Here is a 20,764-nt window from a genome sequence, read left to right as displayed (position 1 = left end):
AATGGCTCCCGGTGCGGAAAGCGCGAAGCAAGGGGTGAAGGAGTGCGAAAAACGCCCCTCCAGACGGAGCAGAGAGGCTGCCACACTCAACATGGCCGCCGGACCGAGGCAGAACTTGTCCTCGGAGGGCGGGATATAGGGATCGAGCGATGTGGATTGGCCGGCAGCGCCAGACGAACGCTGTGCTGACGCTTTGCGGCTTTTTGTTGGCTGAAACGCCTGTCTGTCTGCGGCGAAGTGATTTTGAAAACCCGGAGGCCGCTCGGGGCGGAGCTGTGGAGCGGAGTTGGGGCTGGTCGGCCGGGGGCTCGGGGGGGGGCTGCCGCTGGCGGGGGAGCACTGCTCCTGGCTGCTGGGAGCCGCGCTGACCCGGGGCTGTTCCCTCTACGGCTTCAGGAGAGCTGCAGAGAAGCCATGGTAGCCCCCACACCGCCTGGTACCAGGCGTCGCGGCACGAGGCGTCATGGCGCCGGCATCCCTTGCCCCATCCCCACACGCTCTCGGCGGCTGGACACAGAGACAGGGCCACGCTTCCAGGACAAAATGTCCCTCCCACTCAGCGCAGTAGCACCGCAGACAGGCTGGTCTGTGCCTGGGCGCACCATGGAGTGCTTTTCTCCTCAGTCTGCGTGTCCTGCCCCTCGTGGGAGCGGCACTGAGGGGATGGCGGTGTGCGGATGGGGGTTAGGGCCGCAGGGCTGTGGCGGGAGCGGGAAGCACCACGGCGGCTGAGAGTTCACGGTGGCCGCTGACCCTTGGACTGACCTCGTGCCAGGGCCAAGCCACCCCCTGCCCTGGCCGCCCCCTGGCCCCAGGGGCTGCGGCGCCACGAGCAACTCTCGCTTTGGATCACAGACGCTGTCGACACAGCAGTGCCCCGCTCATGACTGTCGGGCACTGCCGGCGTTTTGTCAGGAGGGACCTTTTGGGACGACGGATTTCTCGCATTGGGACCTTTCGGGGATGATGGGTTTCTTACGTTGGATGTCCCGCTCTGACCTGGTGGCAGAACTGGGCGGGAGCAGGGCGACAGCTTCTCCATGCACTCAGGGGAAGGAGAGGGCTGTGGAAACCGGGATTTCTGGTCGCTGCTGGCTACGCCTCTTGCTTGGAGTGTTCGAGACAAGGGCAGCTGCTATTCCCGGAGACACGACTCTGGGTCTGGGGCAGGTTGCTCGCAATGCTGGAGGCAGGAGCGCCCTCTGCCACAGCCCAGCCGGGAGCTGGCGGCCAGCGAGTCTCGAAATGCGTCCGAAAGAGGAAAGAAAAAATACCCACCCAAGCCCAGCCCCCCTAAAAAATCACTTCTGCTATAACTTGTCTTTCATGCGTGCCTTCTGCTCAAACTAGGGATGTTCCTTTGAGCTTGGGGTTCCCACGTTTCAGGAAGAGTTTAAAAAAAAGAAAATGACATGTGGGATATTTCAGGAAGAAAATTCGGAATCTAGGAATCCTCAAGGGATGGTCACAACCAGGATCTCACAGAGGACAGGGGGCGGGGGGGGTGGTGGTGGGAGGGTTGGAGATAAAAAAAACAACCAAGCCTGCAGTGGAAGCAAAACTGCCTTAAACCACTCCGCGTCGGAAATCCATGTATAGCCCTTGCTGCCGTCCCTCCGTGCAGCGGAATAACCGGCTGGCGAGTGCCTGTGTGCGGAAGGCAGGGAGAAGCAGGCTCAGCTCGGCGCTGTATGCCTCAGCAGTCCAAAAAGAAACAACAACAGAAACTGTTGCCTGCAAAAGGCAGCTGCTTCTTTACCTCTTCTCCACCCCTCCCGACTGCCGGGGCTGGGGAGCGGCTCCGCAGGGAGCAGAGACAGGAGGAGGAGGGTGGAAGGGGACTTTCCAAAAGTACCCGAGCATCGGGGACAGAAGTTTCCAGGGCTGAGCTCTCTGCCTCGGACCTCGCTCCGTCTGCGGCAGGCGGTTGCTTTGGCAAAGGAGCCGAGGTGCTGGAGGAGGAGGTAGGAGTTTTCCCTCCTCACCGGCCGTTTCCCTAGCTCAGCAAGTAGCAGCCTCTCTAATCCCCGGCGAAGATCATGCTGCTCGGGCGATTATTTCATCGCGGCAAGCTGCTCCTCGGAGGAAATTCTCATTACGCTCTTCGGAGAGGCAAGGGAGGGGCGACTGTCACTCAGCTGCTCTGGAAAAAACAGAGGGATGAGCCTGCAGCATCCCCGGGCTCCGGCGCACGAGACGTGGTAGTGTTTCTAGGTCAGGCTGGTGATGCGGGACGTGAAGCCAGCAGAGATGACATCCTGGCTGTGTCACCTTCTGTTCCTCGATGGGCAAGGGTTGCACATGGGGGCCGGGGCTTGGTGGATGTTTTCTCAGGAGGAGCAGTACTGGGGGGATGGAGGGCGATGAGGAGGTGGGAAGGAGCTTCATGTGTGCTCACAGGAGGGAGGGGAGGTGTGTAGAGAACTGGAGTCGGCTCATGGGTCCAAAAAGTGTCTTTGAGAGACCGTGGGGCCAAGGCTGAGACCTGGCTGCAGGAGCCAGAGACTGCGTTCGAGAGCAGGGAAGGGCTGATGAGGCCACCCTCTTCCCCATGTCTCGGGCTGCTGCTCCTCCGTCCATCCCCACGAACCACGTAAACAGGCGGGAGCGGGGCCCTGTGGCACACTTTAATTAAGGGATGGAGACACTAACTTCGCCTTTCCCCAGAGGATTGCAAAAGGCCCAGGCGGGTCCGCACTGCAGCTCATGGCCATCCCTGCTCTGACACGCGCTCTGCCCCCTATGTTACAACACAGGGCTCTGACTCACCGGCCGTTCCCAGCCCGCTGCTTCCCAAGCCTGGAGACATTGCAGGGATCCTTCAGATGGATGTAAGGAGTCTGTCTCCTCTGCACTCCAGTCCGCATCCAGAGCTGGATGTGGTAGATAGGACATGGCACAGTCCTTGGGCCTCTGCATGGAGCTCCAGAGTGAGGACAGCATTCTAGAGGAGTTATCCCCCGTGACTGGAGGATGTGGGAAAAGGAGTGTGACCTCTCCAGATCCTCTGACCCCAGCAGGTAATGACACCATGATCCCTTGATGCTCACTGGCTTCTCTGTGGCTCTGGGAAGCCACTGCCCTGTCCGGTTGAGATGTGGTGCCGAGGCAGCCCCTTTTCTGCCTCATGTTGATGGGTGCTGTCAGGAGCCAGGGCCAGGTGGAGGGGAGCAATTTACCCCAGCACTGCTACTAATCCTGCTCCTGGCTACAGGCAGAGTGGGGACATGGTGGGGGGACCAGGGAAGCCTCCAGTTTGGGATGCTGATCCATGACCCAGGCACCAGTATTCACATCCCTGTCCTTCCCTGCCTGTGTGTTTGAACAATCTCAACTCATCCCTGAGAGATGGCCAGAGCCCCACAGCAAGGTTTAAAGGCAGGAAAGCTGATTATTGCCTTTCTCTCAAGGAAAGGGTGAGGAGGCCATTGGGGCAACCTGCTTCTGAGGCCGGAGCAAGAGACCTGTGTTCTGGGGTGTGGACTAAGCAAAGCTGGAAAACAGTTGTTTCTCTCTCATTAATGTTTTCTGGTTTTCCCCTGTTTTGAAGGCTGGTTGTGACTACAAGCCATGGATCAGACCCAGAGCAAGGGCCCATGGCACAGCATTTACATACCCACATCCTGCCCCAGGCCTGGGCCTTGGGCCAGATACAGGGTTTTGCTCCTCAGGGTTCCTTCCCATCCCACTGCTCAAATGATGCATGGAAGAGATTTAAAAGGAGAGAGAGAGGAAGGTGGGAGTGAGGAGGTGAGTCCAGATTCTCTTCCCTCCCTGCCTCTTTCCAGCACTTTGCAAACACAGTATCTTTGCAATGTCCACTGGAGGAGGAAAAACACCTCCTGCAACATGCCCAAGGCTGGATGTGTGTTTGGGCAGGGATTGCCCCATGGTGTGGCCAGCCCCAGGCACATGACCCCGATTTTGCCCTGCTCTCTCTCCCCGTTCCTCATGCTGTCCCCAGCAGGACACCACCCAGAGCCACTCCACAGGAGTGCCCACCCAGCCAGGGCCACCCGTCTGCCCCAAGCTGGCCATGGAGTGTCAATGGCCATTATCCTGCAGGGACAGCTGTGGAGAACCACCACTCCTTCGTCTCATCCCTCCTTGGTGCATTGGCACACCTGGGAGAAGACGGACACACAACGCGCACGCACACACTCACAAAACCAACCCCAAATCTGGATCAGTATCAGAGAGAATTAATTACTGGCTCATGCATATTCAGATGAGAAACTCAGCTGAACCTGGCGGCGCCTTGGGCGGCCCTGCAAAGGAGAATTCCTCTGGAGAGATATAAATCACTGCTCCCCTCTATTGCTTTCCCCATGGAGCGCTACCTCCTGGGGAAGAACTGAACCTTGATTTCCTTTTTTCCCCTCCTTCTTCTTCGTTTTCAATCTGCGCGGGGCCCCAGTAATTACAATGGGCTGCTTTAGGGCTTGAGTTATTTATTGGGTAACAGGGACACACCTACCCAGCTCCAGCCGCCTGCCTGCCCGCGTGTCGCAGCTTGTCGTGCCTACCCAGCAGTGCCTGCTGTGCCGTGCCGTGCTGTGCCGTGCCGTGCTGCTTTAGCTTGAGGCAGCACGGGCAGCAGCAGCAAACAGGGACCACCAGCCTTACATGAGCCACTAAAGGCACATCCGTGGTGGTGTAACCCCCCTGAGCAGGGGCAAGAGTCACACTCTTGCTTATTGCAAAACACTGTCTAGCACGCACGTTTGGGGTGCCACTGGAGCTCACACCGCTTGTGAAATCCTTGGCCCCATTTTACAGGTGGGGAAAGTGAGGCATGGAGCAGGGAGGTGATTTCCGCAGGGTCATCCCCAGAGATCGGAAGAAGAACTCGCTCCTTCAACCAATGAGTGGCTGGGAAAGAAGGTGCCGGCCCAACTGCTCAGCTCAAGATTTCGGCTGGTGGGACCTGTCCCCTGTGCCTCTGCTTTCCTTCCCAGTGGGAGTCCTCTGCCTAGCCCCAGCTCTGCATCCCTCCGCCCAACCCCTCTCCCCCCACAGGCAGGCCTGTGCGCTTGGAGGAGAAGAGCACTCAGGGCTGGAGACCACATGGCTGGAGGGAATTAAATAATTGATGGACCAGAAGTCTCAAGCAGATACCGAATCTCCAGGGGCAGCATTTGAGAGGCAAAGCAGAGCCCCAGACAAGACCCTTCTCTCTGATATGATTCCAACATATCTCATTCCTGCCTGGGGCCTCTGGTGGGCTGAAGATGTGGGGATAGGAGTGCTCCTCCACTCGTCTCCCAGCTCACCCCCCCGTGCTGCTGGAGCTCTGGAGGGACTGGCCATGTTCGAGCCCAGCAGGGAGGAGCCAGGGGTAGGACGCCACTGCTTCCAGGCTGAAACCCTCCTGCTTCAGGTGGTTCCCACTGAACAGCACCTTTGGAAAGAGTGGGCTGAGCGGGGAAGAGGAAAGAAGTCTGCCAAATCAAGGTGGGTGCTTGGCTCTTCCCTGTACAAGAATGTGGGGCCACCAGAAAGCTGCAAGCTCACTCCAGTGAAAGGGAGAGCTCTCCTGCCATGGCCAAGCTGTGGCCTTCTTGCTGTGGGAACATGGAAAATGGCTTAAAAATTCACAGGCAAAAAGCAACTGGATAAATTCAGCAGAGAAATTGGAAGAAGTTAAATCCAATGGTCCCGCTCTCTGTTCTAGAGGTCCATCAGCTCCAAAGCCTCAGTGGCTGGGAGAGGGTCACTGCCTAACAGTCCCTCTCCTGCTTCCTGCCCTCAGCATCATGGCAGAGGTGCTGGTCACCCACTGCTTGGCCAGCCATGAGGGACACCAGCAGGTCACAAGGTGAAAGGGCCCCCTTGCAATGGCTATGGATCCCGGGCATCAGCCTTGCAGGGTCACAGTGGCAGGAGGAAGAGGTTTTCCCACTCGAAGCACTGATCCAGAGGTGCAATGGGATTTGCCAAGCTGCAGCATGAAGCATCTCTCTGCATTAGACATATTTGTTGATACTTAATCCACCAATAAAAGCAGAGCATGACCAAATTGAATATTTAATTCAGTGTACGCTAACCAGGAGCTGGTTGGCATTGTACCCAATGGAAAATGTTTGCTGCCCTCTCTCTCTCTTTTTAGCAGATTTTTCATGAAAAGTTGTTGGTTTTTTTTTTCTTGTAATTTATTCATATCTTTTTTTTCCTTTAGGTAATAACAATATGATCTGAAAATGACAATTTTCATTTACCGACTCAGGAGTTTAATGAACAAGCTGTTTGAATAACCATTTGGACAACTATTGAAAAAAAAAAAAGGGAGAGAAGAATGCATTTCAAATCCTCAAAATAGCTCCCCCCTCCACCAACTTCAGTAATGTGCAGAAGAGCAGTTCCTTCATTTTTTTCCCCCAGCATACTAGATGAAACATTTGAGAGTGTTTGAAGCTGGCAAGAACTGCATTTCTAGCTACTGACGTCATGAAAATATAAATTGGCAGATTTTTCACGCTGGGTCAACATGTAGCGATAAGCACAATGCCATACCTTTAGGAGCAGTATTTGTTGGTAAACAGATGGGAAGCAGCCTGTAATGTCCATAGCCAATGATACACAGCCAATGTGCAGTGCTGGGGTGGCTGTCGGAGCAATAAATCGAGGATCTTCCTGGTGAAGCCTGGGCCATCCTGGGCTGTCATTGTTGAGCCTGTTGTGGGGAAAATACACAATGTGGACAATCACAATGAATAATTTAGAGAGCGCCCTTGTTCAACGTTCTTCAACTGCCCATTGACTCATTTCTGCTGCTCCTGTTTCAAGCAACTGGAGGAATCCTTCCTATTTTCCATGCCAAATATAGCAGTTTTTCCAGAAATGCTCAAACACACAAGCCAGGAAGTTTCCGTTCTCTGGGTGAGTCACTGGAAGTTCAGGCTGCATTTTCATGATTGCTTCAAGCCGATCGAAATCTGTGCCGCTGCCAAAGGAGCCGTCCAGCTCTGCCGGTGTGCGGCCTCCCTCACTGCTTGTGCAACGAGAGGGAATTAGGGAATGGACTCTGCCTTTTTTCTTTTTCTTTTTTTTTTTTATTTTCACCCAGGTTATTTGGCCAACTTGTCTCATGGCTGTGCAGGCTTGAGAGAAGCTCCTCTGGTCCTTACATCAGTGGCTAAAAGCAAAGGGGATATGGGGGGAAATGCCATCCCTGTGGATGTGTGTCCCCTGTGTCGCTCAGCTGCAGAGCTGATGGGGTCTGTGTTCACACCCATAGCCCCAGGACAGGAACACAGGGAAGATCCCTGCCTGGAAGAAATTTTCTTGGGTGGCATTTCTGAGATTCTGGACAAGGATGTGACTGGGGACATTGGGACCAATCTGTATCTCAGGACTGTCCCCCACTTGTTAAGGATGCTCAGGCATCCTACTTCAGTGGAGACACCTGTGATAGGCAAGATTTTGGAGAGAAGAGATATTTTAGCAGGATCATTCTCTTCCTACTTCTTTCCACCTTTCTGCATCCCTTAGCATTTATTTTAGCTGCTGTTCACATTGGTTTCCAAAGAAAAAGAGCCTTTCTCCCATTTTTGCTGCTCGTTCCTTTCTAGTTGTTGCAAACCCATGGGACCAATTTTAAACAAATTTAGTGGTGATGTGAGGGGGAGATTCTGTATCTTCTTGCAATGTCTTGGAAACAAGTGGCTGAGCAGATGGGGGACACTCACTAGCACCCACCCCAAGAGACCTGCCACTGCAATCTCAGGCCTTTTATTAGTCACCAGAGAATCCACACCAAGCACCCCGTCAGAAGCATGGCTTTGAAACTGCAATGTCCCCAGTGCTCCCCAGCACCTCAGCTTTTCCCAGCTTCACTGGGTGCCCTCCTGCTCCTTCCTTAGTGGGTGTGGGGCAAGCATTGCTCTTGCAGCACCATGCCCTGGGGTTTTGGGGCTGCAATCCACTTCATGGGGCTCCCATGAGAGTAAACAAGCCTGATTTGTGTTTCCAGTGCTCTCAGGAGCTGCAGCTTTTGTGGCCGGGGGATCCCCATGGCTCCGTGGCTGCTTTTAAGGAAGAGTAACTGAGGCCAGGAAGCATCATGCCAGGTGGTGTGGGTTTGCTACAAAGGAACTTGCATCTCTGGTGGGATATTTTTGGAGATCAGCAAAGCAGAACAGGTTGAAAATCCCTGCTCTAGAAACCAGTATTATTTTTTTCTGCCTCACTATGTTTGTTCTGTTGTTTTTCAGAGATGGTGCTCACCTCTTTGCAGAGAAGCCTTGCTGACGGGCAGTTCCTCTGCCTGCTTTGGAAAGGCATCTCTGCTTGCCTCTGGTCTCTCCCTCCCTCCTCTGAGGGAGCCTCATGGCCAGAGTTTGCTCTCACTGGCCCTGATCCAGGCAGGCACTTACACAGGTCATTGCTCCAACTCGAAAGCCAGTGGATCACTCCCAGGCTGCCCTGGGGACTAACAGGTTTTCCTGCTCCATCTCCTGAGGAAGCTGGGGAAGGGAGGGGGTGTCCAAGCTAGGCCAGAGCTGACTCTGGTGCCTGTCTCTGGGTGAGCTGTTGGAAGTGCTGGGGTAGTTACTGCCTACCCGATGTGGCACTGCTGTCCCCAGGCACTGGCACTGCAGGGTAGCAAATCCACCAGAGTGGGACATGGCAGCTCCTGGGCAGCCCAGGATGGGAGGGTGCCCACAGACAGCAGCAGGCAGCTGGGCAGAACCATTGCTGGATGTCACAGCTCCGTCATGGACTGCTAGCTGCCACTGAGGGAAGTTCCTCCTTCTAAGGGCTTTGCTTCCTATCCCCAGTATTTCCCATCTGTGAGGGAAGACTGGAGTCAGGACTCACCCTTGCTATGAAAGCCTCCAGGCAGGACATGCCACCATCCCTGCCTGCCCTCCTCCTCCCAGGGTCCCGAGGGGATATGACAAGGAGCAGTCACACTTAAACTGTGACTCCCTTGGGTCCCTTGGGTCCCTTCAGCTTCCGCCCCACCTTCGGTGTATTTCCCCATGCAGAGCCAGGCAGGCTTTGGGACAATGATAGTCCCTCCCCAGATCCAGGTGACTCAGGGTATGGGGACAGAATTTGAGGAGAACATCCCACAGTGCTCCCCACTGCTCACCTGCAGCAGCTCAGCTCAAGCACTTTGGCTGCCCTGGTGCACTGAGGACTCCTGGCTTCTTCTGTCCCGCAGTAGGGGCCTGGGTGAGATGCACGAAATGTTCAGGCCGGACAGCAAAAATCCACAGCTGAGAGCTGTCACAGGCTGGGCAGTGGGTGCTGCAGGATGCAGCAGACATGACGCAGCCAAGGCCCTGTGGATCTGCTGTTTATCTCCACTCGCATGCCCTTGGTCAGCTCTGGAAGAGTACATCATCCTGGCCTTCCCCATGCCATGTCCACTCTGGCTGGGAGAATGGGGCTCCCACCAGTGCTTTCTGCACCCCACACATCCTGCAGCAAGCATGCCCTGACTGAGATCTGCTCCTTTAGCACAGCCAGGACTCTGCTCCCATTCACCGGCTGAACTGCACGGGCTTTGCCCCAGGATGTGAATTTGGGTGCTGGAATTTATCCGCGGCTGTTTTGGCTGTGGCTGAACTCCACCTCCGGGCAATGACATGTTGTTTCCATAGTAGCTAATGGACTGGAGATGGAAGGGGGAAACATAGCCGCGCTAAAAAAGGACTCGTGAGTAATGTGGTTTCTCCCAGCGCAGAGTAGGAACAACTTTCTAGCACTCGAGGAGCCCCTCCTTCGCCCCTCCTTTGCCCGGCGCCTGTGAAGTGTCAAGAGGAGAGTGTGTGTGTGTGTGTGTGCAGAGCTGTGCACAGGGCAGGAGGACAAGGGGGTCTGTGTGGGTGCTTGGGGGACCACGTGGTGGCTGTGCAGGGGCAGCCTGTGAGAGGAGAGGGGACACATGGCAAATATGAGAGCCTGTGGGGTGGGTGCAGCACAAATGCTGGGGACACATATGGGAGGCACGTGTCTGTGGGGGTGTCCGTACCCTTTTGTGCGCAGAGGGCAGTTCCCGGAGGAAGGCGGGAGCAGCCTGGGGCAGCCTGGCATTGTGGTGATCTGCTGGAGCCAAGGCTGTCACAGGCATCAGTGTGGCTGGGGCGAGGCAGGCCATGGGTGTCTGAGGGCCCTGCTCACCCATGGGATAATAAAGGGTGACAAGGACAAAATCTGGAAGATGCAAAGAGGCAATGGGAGAGGTCAGGACTCTTTGTCCCTTCTGCACCCCTTATGCAGGCACTGGTGGGTCTTGGTGTAGAGCAGGGGGTCAGTCCTGGCTCTGCTGCCAGCCTGCTCACAGCCTTCCCCACCATCTCTGAGTCCAATACCTCTCCAGGAACAGGGAGAGCTGGATTTTTCTCTGTGCCACAGCCCTGGGCTTCCCCCTGGCCAGCTGGGCACAGAACCATGGGGCCTCCACCCTTTGACATTTCCATGGACCAAGTCTACCCTTGCAGGGAACGGCTCCCTGGAACGTGCAAACTGAGGGCAGATCCTGGGGATATCCTCGTGCCCATCCGTGGCTGGCAGCCCTGGCCGGATCCCTGCACCCTGGCTGCTGTTACAGCATTTTTCTTCCACTTGTACGTTCCCCAGCTTGCTCAGTTGTGTAGCTCCCGCCGTGTCCGGCTCTTTGTGTTGTTTGCTGTTAAGTAAATCACTGGCTGCTCCCCAGAGTGCTGGGTAATGGCAGGATAATTCCCAGCAAGACCCTGGTAATTCACTTGAAGGAAAGCAGAGCAGAGGAAAACAGCACTATTAGCCATTATCCTGGCCTCTCAAAGGCCTCCTCGCCTGCAGAAACGCCGCATGGTGCAGCAGGCATGCCTGCCACAGCTCCCAGACACTGCGGGCTGTGGGAGGGCCAGGAGCAGCAGAGGAGGCCAGGATTCAGCATTCTCTTGCCATCCTGGACCAGCAGATGAAATGTGGTCGAGGGCCTCCACCTGCCATGGGCACAAGTAGGTTGATGTCAGTCCTGGGAGAAGCACCCTGTGGACAGGAGTCAGGCGATGCAGAAGTGCCCATCAGGTGGTGCAGACCACAGGCTACTCCAGCATTTGGTATCCCACAAGAGCATGGGATGCATGGCTTGGCTGAGGTCTCAAGTTGCAGGAGTGACCATTCAGCCAGGAGTCACCAGGCACCTGCCCTGCTGCTGGCAGGGGTCTGGTAGCCAGAATGTGGAGGAGGACAGTCACGATACTCTGGCTTCCATGGCTCCTGGCAGCTCCTCTGGAGCTGGGAGGCCTTTGCCACCCACATCAGCAAAGATCATGTCCCTTCTAGATGGCCTCAGCACCTTTCACACCTCCCTGTTGTTGGAAGACCCTGATCTTGGCTGGAGCTCAGTGGAAACCAAGAGCATGGTTTCTGCTGGGGGTTTGCCAGGGGCAGCTCAAGCACCAACCCTGTCCCACTCTGCACCCACAGGATCCACATCCGTGTGCACAGGTTCACCAGGGCTCTCCAAAAAGCTCCAGCAGTGTTTCTGAGTTGCACAGGCAGGTGTGTGGCACAGTGGGGGCAGACCCTCCAAAGAGCCTGGAGGGGGCCTCGAGGTGACAAGCTCCCTGCAGAAGCTTGCTTCCTTCCAGCTCTGCAAAGGGGCAACGAGCTCCTCTGCAAACCTGCCCCTGAAGTGGCTGTCGGTGTTTCTGAGAGAGGCCTCTGTTTGCAGAACTGCTGAACTTCCCCCCCCGAGCCTCCCAGCAGAGGGAGGGAACCTGGAGCCTCTAGCTGCCCCCCGCCTGGCTCCCCACAGCAGCACCCAGGAGGGCGAGGTGAGCTCCTGCCCCACCCAAACCCACGCTCAGAGCCCTTGGCATGTGCACACACACGGGCACCCACACGCTGAAGAATGCACACAAAGGTGCACCAGGCTTGTATACATGGATGCAGGTTTTCTGATGCTTCTCATTGGCTGGCTCAAGAGCAAAGTCCCAGCTTTGTCTGGAGCAATAAAGGCTTCCAGGCCAGGCTAGTAGTAAAAGTAGTAAACTTTAAGGGGAAAGGCTTTTCTGACTGTTTCCGCAGTGGCAGTTGCCGCTGTTGCCTGACAAAGGCTTTTCCTCTGTTCACTTTATGCACATTTGGTGCTCATTAAGTGTGTGGGGCTGCAGCTCCAAGCGCATGGGGCAGCTCTGCTCCCAAGCACTACAGACTGACCCACCCCCACCTTGCACTACTGCTCCCATCCAGACTCCCCTGCCTGGCAGCCAACTGGGATGTGGGAGACATTCTCCAAAGTGCTATGGCTTTGGTTTCATTCCCACATGCTCCCCAGGAGTGGCAAGTCCGTGGAATCATATTTTGACTCCACACCTGCCCACGTTTCCCAGCAATGCCCCTTACTCTGTGCATGTGAGCAAGAAATAAATGACCACAGAAACAGAGAGGGTTTCAGGGAGATTGGGAGCAGCCTGTCCCTCTTGGAGAAGTTGGTTGCACCATTTGGACTGTCTTCTGAAGAGGTCGCAGGGGCATTATGGTTGCCCTCAAATGTTCTGGGTCAAAGGAACAAATAATGGTCCTAACTTTGGCGTTCAGGCTCTACCACAGCCTCACACCATGGAGCACCCAAAGACAAGGAGAGCTTGAACTCACCTCTGTAAAGGTATCAAAAGTCCATCCTTTTGAAAGTCAAGGGCTTGCATCCATTTCAAAGATTCAACAATCATTTCCAGAACAGCCTCGAGGGCAAAGCATTCACCCTCATCAGCCCCTGCGGCCTCCTGCTCAGAGATGCTGGTATGGGGAGCATAGGACATGCTTGGCATGGGCTGCTGGAGATAAATGTGGCAAAACTGTATGCTCACTGCTGTCTCCTCAGAGCAAAAGTCCTCTTGCCCAGGGTACTGTGTTGCTGGGGCAGCCAGAAATGGTGGTGGGAAAGGGAGGACATGCCTGAGATGTGGCCATGTCCGGAAGGGCAAGATGGAGTCTGCCAGCTGGACCAAAGCTTTGTGAGGGATGCATCAAGGTAATAACAGAAGGTGAGATTTTGCCACCCCTAAAATACCCATCCGTTACTGGGATGCCCACTATCATCAAGCAGGAGGGAGAACCACCTTCAGTGTACAGTTCGTCCTCCCACCTTTCACCCATCCCATTGGGTTAGCGACCTTCCACCAAGTAACAAGGAAAAGGAGGTGCTCTGTGTCCAGAGGCACCTCTCAGTTAATAAGATATCTCAAGACAACCTCTTGGGTCGCTTCTGAGAGGACTATGCTGGCATAGCTGCCATAAGGCACCAGAACAGCACTGATCTAATGGGACTTCCCTCAAGCACCATGATCAGCCTCAGGCTGGGGGTGAGGATTTTGATTGGGAACAAGTTCCCCAAGTTGTGACCTCCAAGGAAGGCCCTGTTTGGTCTTTTGGGTTGGTGACAGTTCCAGACACGTGTCAAAGATTTATGTATCAGAGAGGCTCCCAGGCCTTTAGTGACTCTGGGCTGGGGTTAGCCACACTTTGGCTCTCTGCCCTTCACTGCTTTACACTGCATAACAAGGGATCCCTTGAAGGCAGAGAGGAGGGCAGGCTGGATGAGCTGTCTCCCCAACCTTGATTTCAGGGAGCCAATTTGCTCACCTCAAGCTCTTGGTGAAGCAGGTGGAGGTGCAGTGCATTTGGGAGGATCAGACCAGAAAAAATGGCCACCCCTCCCATGTGGCTTCCTTTACACCACAAGCCATTGTATTTTGCCCACTTACTGCTACAGTGGATGCCAAAGCAAACACCTCTTCCGAGAGGGAACCAAGTCTTGATCTGAAGATAAACCCATAGACTCTCTCATTAGCTGGTTGGTTCTGGTGATTAATCATGCTTCTTGTGGAGGAAGCCTGATCATTTCTCATGTGGGTTTACCCTGGCTTTGGAATTTGGCCTTTGGTTTGTTGCCTGTATTAAAGCATTTAGCATTGAAATGGTGGTAATTAGGCTCCTGAGAGAGTTTTAATTTAAAAACCTTTAACTCCTAGTTAAGGATTTTGTCAGCATAGAGAAAAGGGTCATAGGACCTCAGATGAAGACGATGGTGGACAGTTTTGTTAATGGAGCAATAAAATGATAAATCTCTCAATGTGTAAAGGTGCTAGATTAAAATGGGTGTAGAAGGAGCAATAAGGATATTTTAGCATTGCCTATTCTCCTAAGATGTTAACAAAGTCAGGCTGTATGAACACCAACTTCCTTAAGACACTTGTGAGATCAAGCACCAATAACAGTACGCTAAGTGGCTCTAATGCTTCGACTAATGCGGAACTGATATGAGTGTTAAGTTAGCCAGCAGAGCTAGGTATGCCAGGTATGTGCTGTGGGATACCTGCTTGGAGTATGTTGAGATGAATATGTACGTTTGGATTGCTGTAGGGGATTGAAGGGCGTGTCTGAGGGTTTTGTTTCCCAGGGTGAGGTCTCTGACACCTGTGGTGGATCCTTCCTCTGCCAAGCCAGAGAGATTGGGAACATGATGAGAAAAGGCTGGAGGTTTAACTTTGTTAGAACGCGCCCCTCATGTCATCAGCAGGCTGAGGAGTTTTTCTTGTTGGTTTCTCTGTAAATGTTCGGTGTTGTCTACAACTGAAATTAGATTTCCCGTGGCCTTAGGAAAGCACTCATACACCTCTTAATCTCTGTTTCATTTAGATAACCAGACCAGGCATGTGTGCTCTCGTTCTCTCCCATGCTCGGGCTTCCTTGCAGTGATTCTTTTCTGCCTCTTCTCTCATGTTTCATCTCGATTAAAAACAAAACAAGACAAAACAAAACAAAACTGAATTGAACTGAGAATCATAGGCAGGACTTGCATCAGCCATGTCATTACTCTCCATTTAAATATGCAAAACCTGTGCTACTCCTTGTACTCCCATATCACAGTGGGAGCTCTGGTTGAGTTGTTTGCTCTGACCATTTCCATCCTCCCACTCAGTAACTGAAGTCCACAATTTGCTCCTTCCTCCTTGCATTTGATTTGCTAAGATATTTTGTTTGAATAGGTTGAGTTCACCAAAGTAACAAACCAGTGAGCAGGACTGTGATGTCCTTATCTCATTACCCGTCCTTCCGCCATGCGCCAGCATTATCAGCCATGAGAAGGGTTCAGGAGCATCCACCTTTCTGTGGGGAAGATTCCCACGTATCAACAGAGGTCATCTATTCCTGAGGCTCACCTGCAGCTAACTCCTGTAGGAAATACTTTATCCTATTGTATCTCAGTGTTCTCAGGCAAAATGTTCACAATAACAATGTTGTGGTCATGCAGTGACCTTCACGCACCAAACCCAAACATCATTGCCACAAAAAACGGGCAATTCATTATTTCTACTTTGTTAGCTCCATGTTGGTTAATGCTCAGATTCTCTTCCACTCTTTTGCATGATGCCAGGTTAACAGGTCTGATTTATCCAGTGATCTCATTTGCCTTTTTTAGAAATTCTGGTAAAACATTAGCATTTCTCTGATCTTCTTGCAAATAAGGATTAGTAGGGCAGGACACCTCTGCCAGCTCTCAAAGGACTCTTCTGGGCTTGTGAGTTTACTCCTGTATGTGCTCTAATATCTGTCGAAGATTCCAGTGGTCTGTATGGTATCTCATCTGATACAAGTATATCCCCTCCTGGAATTACTTACTGAGCACAAAAGCTTTTAGACTGTCAGTTTTACCATCTCCATGATGTTAGGTGGAGACTGTATCAATGCTGTCACTTATTTTCTTCTCCATCTACCTGCACTTCTCTTGTTGTCCTCCCTCCTGCCCAGTATAGGTTTATTTACTTGCTTTTTTTTAGCATTTGTAATCAATATCTTGAGTTTCTATTTTATTGACTGATTTTTTGTGTCCTCCTTCCCTTCCAGTTGTCATCTGTAGCTCTTTGGTTTCCAATTTGCCACTGAATCACAATGGGCTTGTAGCCAAACCCATTTCCTCTCTGTTTGCACCGTGACCTGCCACCTATGAAAAACTCTTTCTGAAGAGCTCACAATATTTTCTCACATTTTTCCTAAATTATTCCTCCCAATCTGAATTCCTCTTCTACTTTCATCTTTGGAAAAATTAACCCTATGGATCAGCACATTTAAATGAGACAGAACAGCTTTTTTTTTCCCCAGAACAAGCAGAATCAGGTCAACCAATCAGGACAACCACTGCCTTTCAGCCCAGCAATTAATTCATCTGTATCTGTCATAACGAGGTCCAAAGTCATGTTATTTTGTGTCCTGTGTGATTCCTTTCATGTGAGATTATTACCTACAGTTTCAGCAACCTTCATCCTTTGTTTTTTTAACTAGTGGATGTGCCAGATCTTCAGAATGGTCTTCACCCTGGTGTAATTTCTCTGAACAATCCAGTAGGTTGTTCACCATTCTGCTATGTGTTAGCATCCACAAAGACTTATCAGACGACTTCAAAATTCCACCTGGCCTCACAACTACATCCTTTCCTCCAGGAGAAACCACAGCATGTCCTATAGCTCCTGGGCTATTTAAGTATCTCTCTTTAGTTTTTAACTCTCAGCCTCAGACTTTAATTCTCCTTCTGTAATCTTTCTTCTCCAAATGCCTGTGACACCATTTGTCTGAGTGCCTAGAGGGTCTCAAATCCATGAGGTCCCCGGGGTGTCTCAGTGCTGGACCAGACACCCTGGGCACCTTATGGCACAGGGAGCATGAAGTGTGTGTGGTGTTTAACACCCACCTGGCCAGACTGTGGGACAAGAAAAGGGTCAAGAAAAAGGTGTTATTTCCAGGAGAAATCACTCAGCTGGCAAAGGATGTGTGGGAACCTCACAACCCTGCAGCCAAGAGGCCAAGGTGATGGGCTCTCCCCTGGAGCTACAGGCAATCAGCTGGGGGGATAAAGACTAGGGAGAGGAAAAGCCCAGATTATCTCCTGGCAGCTCAGGGAGACCAGGGGAGCGCAGAGGAGCAGAGCAGCATCCTCCACTCTTCCCTTGTGTGCAGGCAGGTGGGAAGCCCTTGTGACTTAGATCCCAGCCTGGCTACACTTGGTGTGCCTTGGCTTGTCAGGAAATGCTGGCAGCCCAGGGCTGAGGGTTGTCTTCTGCAAACAGAGATGGTAGTTCGGGGCTCCAGAGCCTACATATGGGATACTCTGCTTGTCCTTCTTTGGGATCCTTCTGCTTTGGGGTCAAACAGCCCTCCCTGCCCCCTCCAGTGTGTCCCCAAGGACTTTTGCAAAGTTTCCAGTACAGAAAAATTTTCTGCCAGCAGTACTGCAAGGAAAAATGCAAAAGATCTTTTCTGTGTCCCAGCCCTGGGAGAGGGACAGGAGGATGAAGGGGATCACAGAGCTGAGAGGGCTCTCATTTGGAGGGGACACAAAACCTGCATTCAAGTGTGCCACTCTCTTTCTGTGACACCAGCCCTTGTCCTCCAGCTCTGCCTTCTGCAAAGTGGCTTTTCCCATGGTGTCCTCTGTCACCCCAGTGCTGTCCCCAGGAGACCTTTCTCACTCCTGAGCAATGCTGGTAACTCCTGTCCTTCAGGCTGCCAGCCAAAGGCTTGCCAGGCTGCCTGGGCACACCAGCTGGCAGGGGAGGGTGGCTTAGCATGAAGCTTTCTCTCTCCCTGCCCTGTGCACTTCTTTGCTGGGGAAGGTGAGAAACACAATGCAGAGCCAGCAAAGCCAGGCTGGAAACAACTGCATCCATAGAAGCTGGCAGCCAGGTGTACCAGCTGCCCCTGGGCAGCCCTGCATGGGCACCAGGCTGTGGCATTAGAGGAGAGATCAAGCTGCTGGTAATCAGCTCAGGGCTCAGACCATTGGGATCAGGACAGAGGCTGGGGGCACAGGGCCAGCTCCTCATCTGCTTGTTTTGGTTCCTTCCCCAGTGTCTCCTTCCCGTAGGCAGCAGGGATCGATGGCATCAGAAAGCACCAGGAGCAGCTCTGAGGGACTGCCGGAGGGTACCATGCCATGACACCAATCCATCTCACTACAATCTGCAGCTAATTCTTAATCTGGCGACGAGCTTTGGGGACTTCCCAGCTGACACACTCTACAATTGCAGGAGCATCTGAATTACAGCACTGATCATTCCTCTGCACGAACGCAGCCTCGGTCCCTGCAGCAGAAGGAGGTGGTTTATAGCCTAGATCCTATGTCACCAGCTTCCCCTAAATCCACCTCCTTTGTGTATCCCAGCTTCCCAGAGAGGTTCAGCTGTAGGCAGTTATTTTTATGGTCTATTTCTTGGTCCTTTGCTCATGCAATGAAAATGAGCAACTCGGAAGCCAGATGGGACAGGTATTCCGGGGTAGGAGCAACTGCTCTCTTTTAGGAACAAAAAGAAAAACAAAACAGAAAATCATGTTCGCTTTTAATTTTTCTTACTCCGGACTGAGCAAGAAGGGAAGAGAGGGAAAGAAGGACAGCCCAGAGGTCTGTCTCCACCACTACCCCATGGTAGCCTGCCTGGATGTCTCTCAGATGTGCAGGGAGCAGTGCAGGAGCAGGAACCACAGGATGGACCATGGTCCTCTCACCTCTGACCACTGTCAGCACAGAGATGTCTGAGCTTTTGTATCTAACAGACTTCCATGGATTTTTCTTCCTGCAGTGGGGAGTCCTTCAGGGAGTCCTTGAGTGACCTACACCGCCCATTTCGCTTCTCCACCTTCAGTCTTCATTTGCTGCCCCAATGGCTTTTCTGTTGGAGGCAGCAGGAACTGTCACCCTTCCTCACCTTTTCCCCGACACTTGGGATAGTAGTTTAACCTCTATCATCTCCCCTTGGTGTCTCTTCATCCATGTGGACATCACAGCTGTTCCCTCCACAGAACATCCTTGAAGCGCCACTCTGAGCCTCCTCCAGCTCTGGAAGGTCCTTAGGAAATATGAAGGCTGGAGTGGCAGGGGCAGGACCTGCCAAGGGCAGGAATGCCAGCTGCAAACTACCTTGTCCTTCATGGGGCAGGGATGCAGGGAAGCAAGGATGCAAGCTGCCAGCCACTTCACTCTTCACGGGGCAGGGATGCAAGGATGCAGGGAAGCAGAGAAGCAGGGGTGCAGGGAAGCAGAGATGCAGGGAAGCAGGGAAGCAGGGATGCAAACCGCCTCGCACTTGGTGGAGCAGTGGCAGGGTTCCTGTTTCGGGAGGCAGTGAGGTTTTCTCTGGGCTTTGGGAACCGGCTCCCCTGTCGCCTGTGTCCCCCTGTGTCCCCCCTCCCGCCCCGTGCCGCCGCTCGCAAGCGTGGAGCGGGGCGCCCTCTGCCGCGAGAGAGCGGCACTGCCGGGAGCGGGCGGGCGGGGAGGGGGCGAGGCGGCCACCCCGAGCCTCTCGCCCCGCTTCCGGCAGCCCCGCTACGACAGCAGGGTAGGCAGCAAGGCAGAATCCCCCCTTCCCTCTGCTTGGAAAGTCTGGATCCCACTTCTCATGCTCACGCCCAGCCCCCCATTCCCAACCGAGGATGCTGTGACAAGCCCCCCAACTACTGTCCTCCTCCATGTAGGGTGCAGCACCCTGCTGTGGAGCAGGAGCTTTCCCTCCAGGGGAAGGAGGAGAAACGTGTTTGTGCTCCCCAGCTTTTCCTCAAAGGCTCTTTTCAAGCAGTGGCTCCCAAGTGAGAGGTGCTTTGCGGCATGTCTGGGCTCGTGGGTTTGGCTGCTGAGGACTTTTCCAAGTGCTTTTTGTCTTTGTGGCTCCTTCCCTTGCACCCACCTGCCTCCTGACTCTCCTGCAGTCCCTGTCTCATTCTGGTCCTTTCTCAGAGGAAGTCGTGCCTCCTTCCAAGCATTTCCAAGCCGCTTTTTGCACCCTGTTTTGGCAAACTGGCTCCAGCAAAGCTGGCAGCAGTGAGCTGAGCCATCACAGCATCCAGCTAGCTGCTCTCTGCTGCCGGAGGGCCCTGCATGTCCCTTGTGTGTCCCTGATCCCTTTTTTGAACCCAAACGTGGCCATGGATTTGTACCAGGCCCCAAGCTGCAAACTCGGGCTTGGAGAAACATCCCCTGCGGCTGCCTCCACTTCCCCAGGGGAACGTCTGGCAGAGCCCGACACCAGCCATGGGCTGATTTATGCCACCGCCTGAAATAAAGCGTTGCCCGTCCTGCTCTTCACGCTGGGTGAGCCGAGCCCGTTCAAAAACCAGTTTCAGGACGAAACTTCTGTGATCCCTTGGTGTGAACCAGGCCTAGGCAGACAGGTATGGGGGAATGCTGCACCCCTGGGTAGGGCATGCGGGGGGGTGTTCACAGCACGGGCACAGCATGGATGGGGGCAGCTGTGGGGGCAGATGCCCTGATTCTGCAAGGGACCATGGCCAGGGGCTCCCTGTGGCTGGCTTAGAAGAAGGGGAGTGAAGGGGTTTTTAGTAAGTCCTCACCATCTGGGCAGATCTGGGGTCACCACTCTCGGGGTGCAGCACCCCAGGGCACCTGGTGGGAAGTGGCACAGGGCAGCACCTCCCCTGTTCATGCCACACACTGGGTGCTTGGAGCACGGACCCATCTGCCCCAAATCACAGACGGGACTTGTGTGTCTGTCCCCTTTGTGCTCACAGCCCCAAAGTGATGTCCACTGCCCCCGCCCGGCCCCGCCCCCCCCAACAATCTCTTGCCCTTTCCCCCATCCCCCAACCCAGCTTCAAAATGCCCTTTGGGGAAGGAGGCAGTGGTCTTTGTGTCCCTTTAAGATGCGGCGATGCTTTGCCAACGCCAGCTGCTCCCCAGCCACACACGGTCCCCTACAATGCCCTTTTCATGCGCAGCGGCCGTCTGAGCAGTGAAATGCCCCTTCAGAGCCAC

At 53.7% G+C, this 20,764-nt stretch overlaps 1 long non-coding RNA gene across 1 annotated transcript; it reads left to right on the top strand.

The window, feature by feature from the left end:
• Positions 1 to 321: 321 nt before the first annotated feature.
• LOC116448713 lies at positions 322 to 7,547 on the top strand. The gene is made up of 2 exons (XR_004242088.1): positions 322 to 3,020; positions 3,551 to 7,547. It is a non-coding gene; the product is annotated as an uncharacterized LOC116448713 (long non-coding RNA).
• The last annotated feature ends 13,217 nt before the right edge of the window (positions 7,548 to 20,764 follow it).

This window comes from Corvus moneduloides, chromosome 10 (genome assembly GCF_009650955.1).
Source record: "Corvus moneduloides isolate bCorMon1 chromosome 10, bCorMon1.pri, whole genome shotgun sequence".
NCBI lineage: Eukaryota > Metazoa > Chordata > Aves > Passeriformes > Corvidae > Corvus > Corvus moneduloides.
The sequence above is the reverse complement of the archived record's forward strand: the minus strand, read 5'-3'. Positions and strand labels throughout refer to the sequence as shown.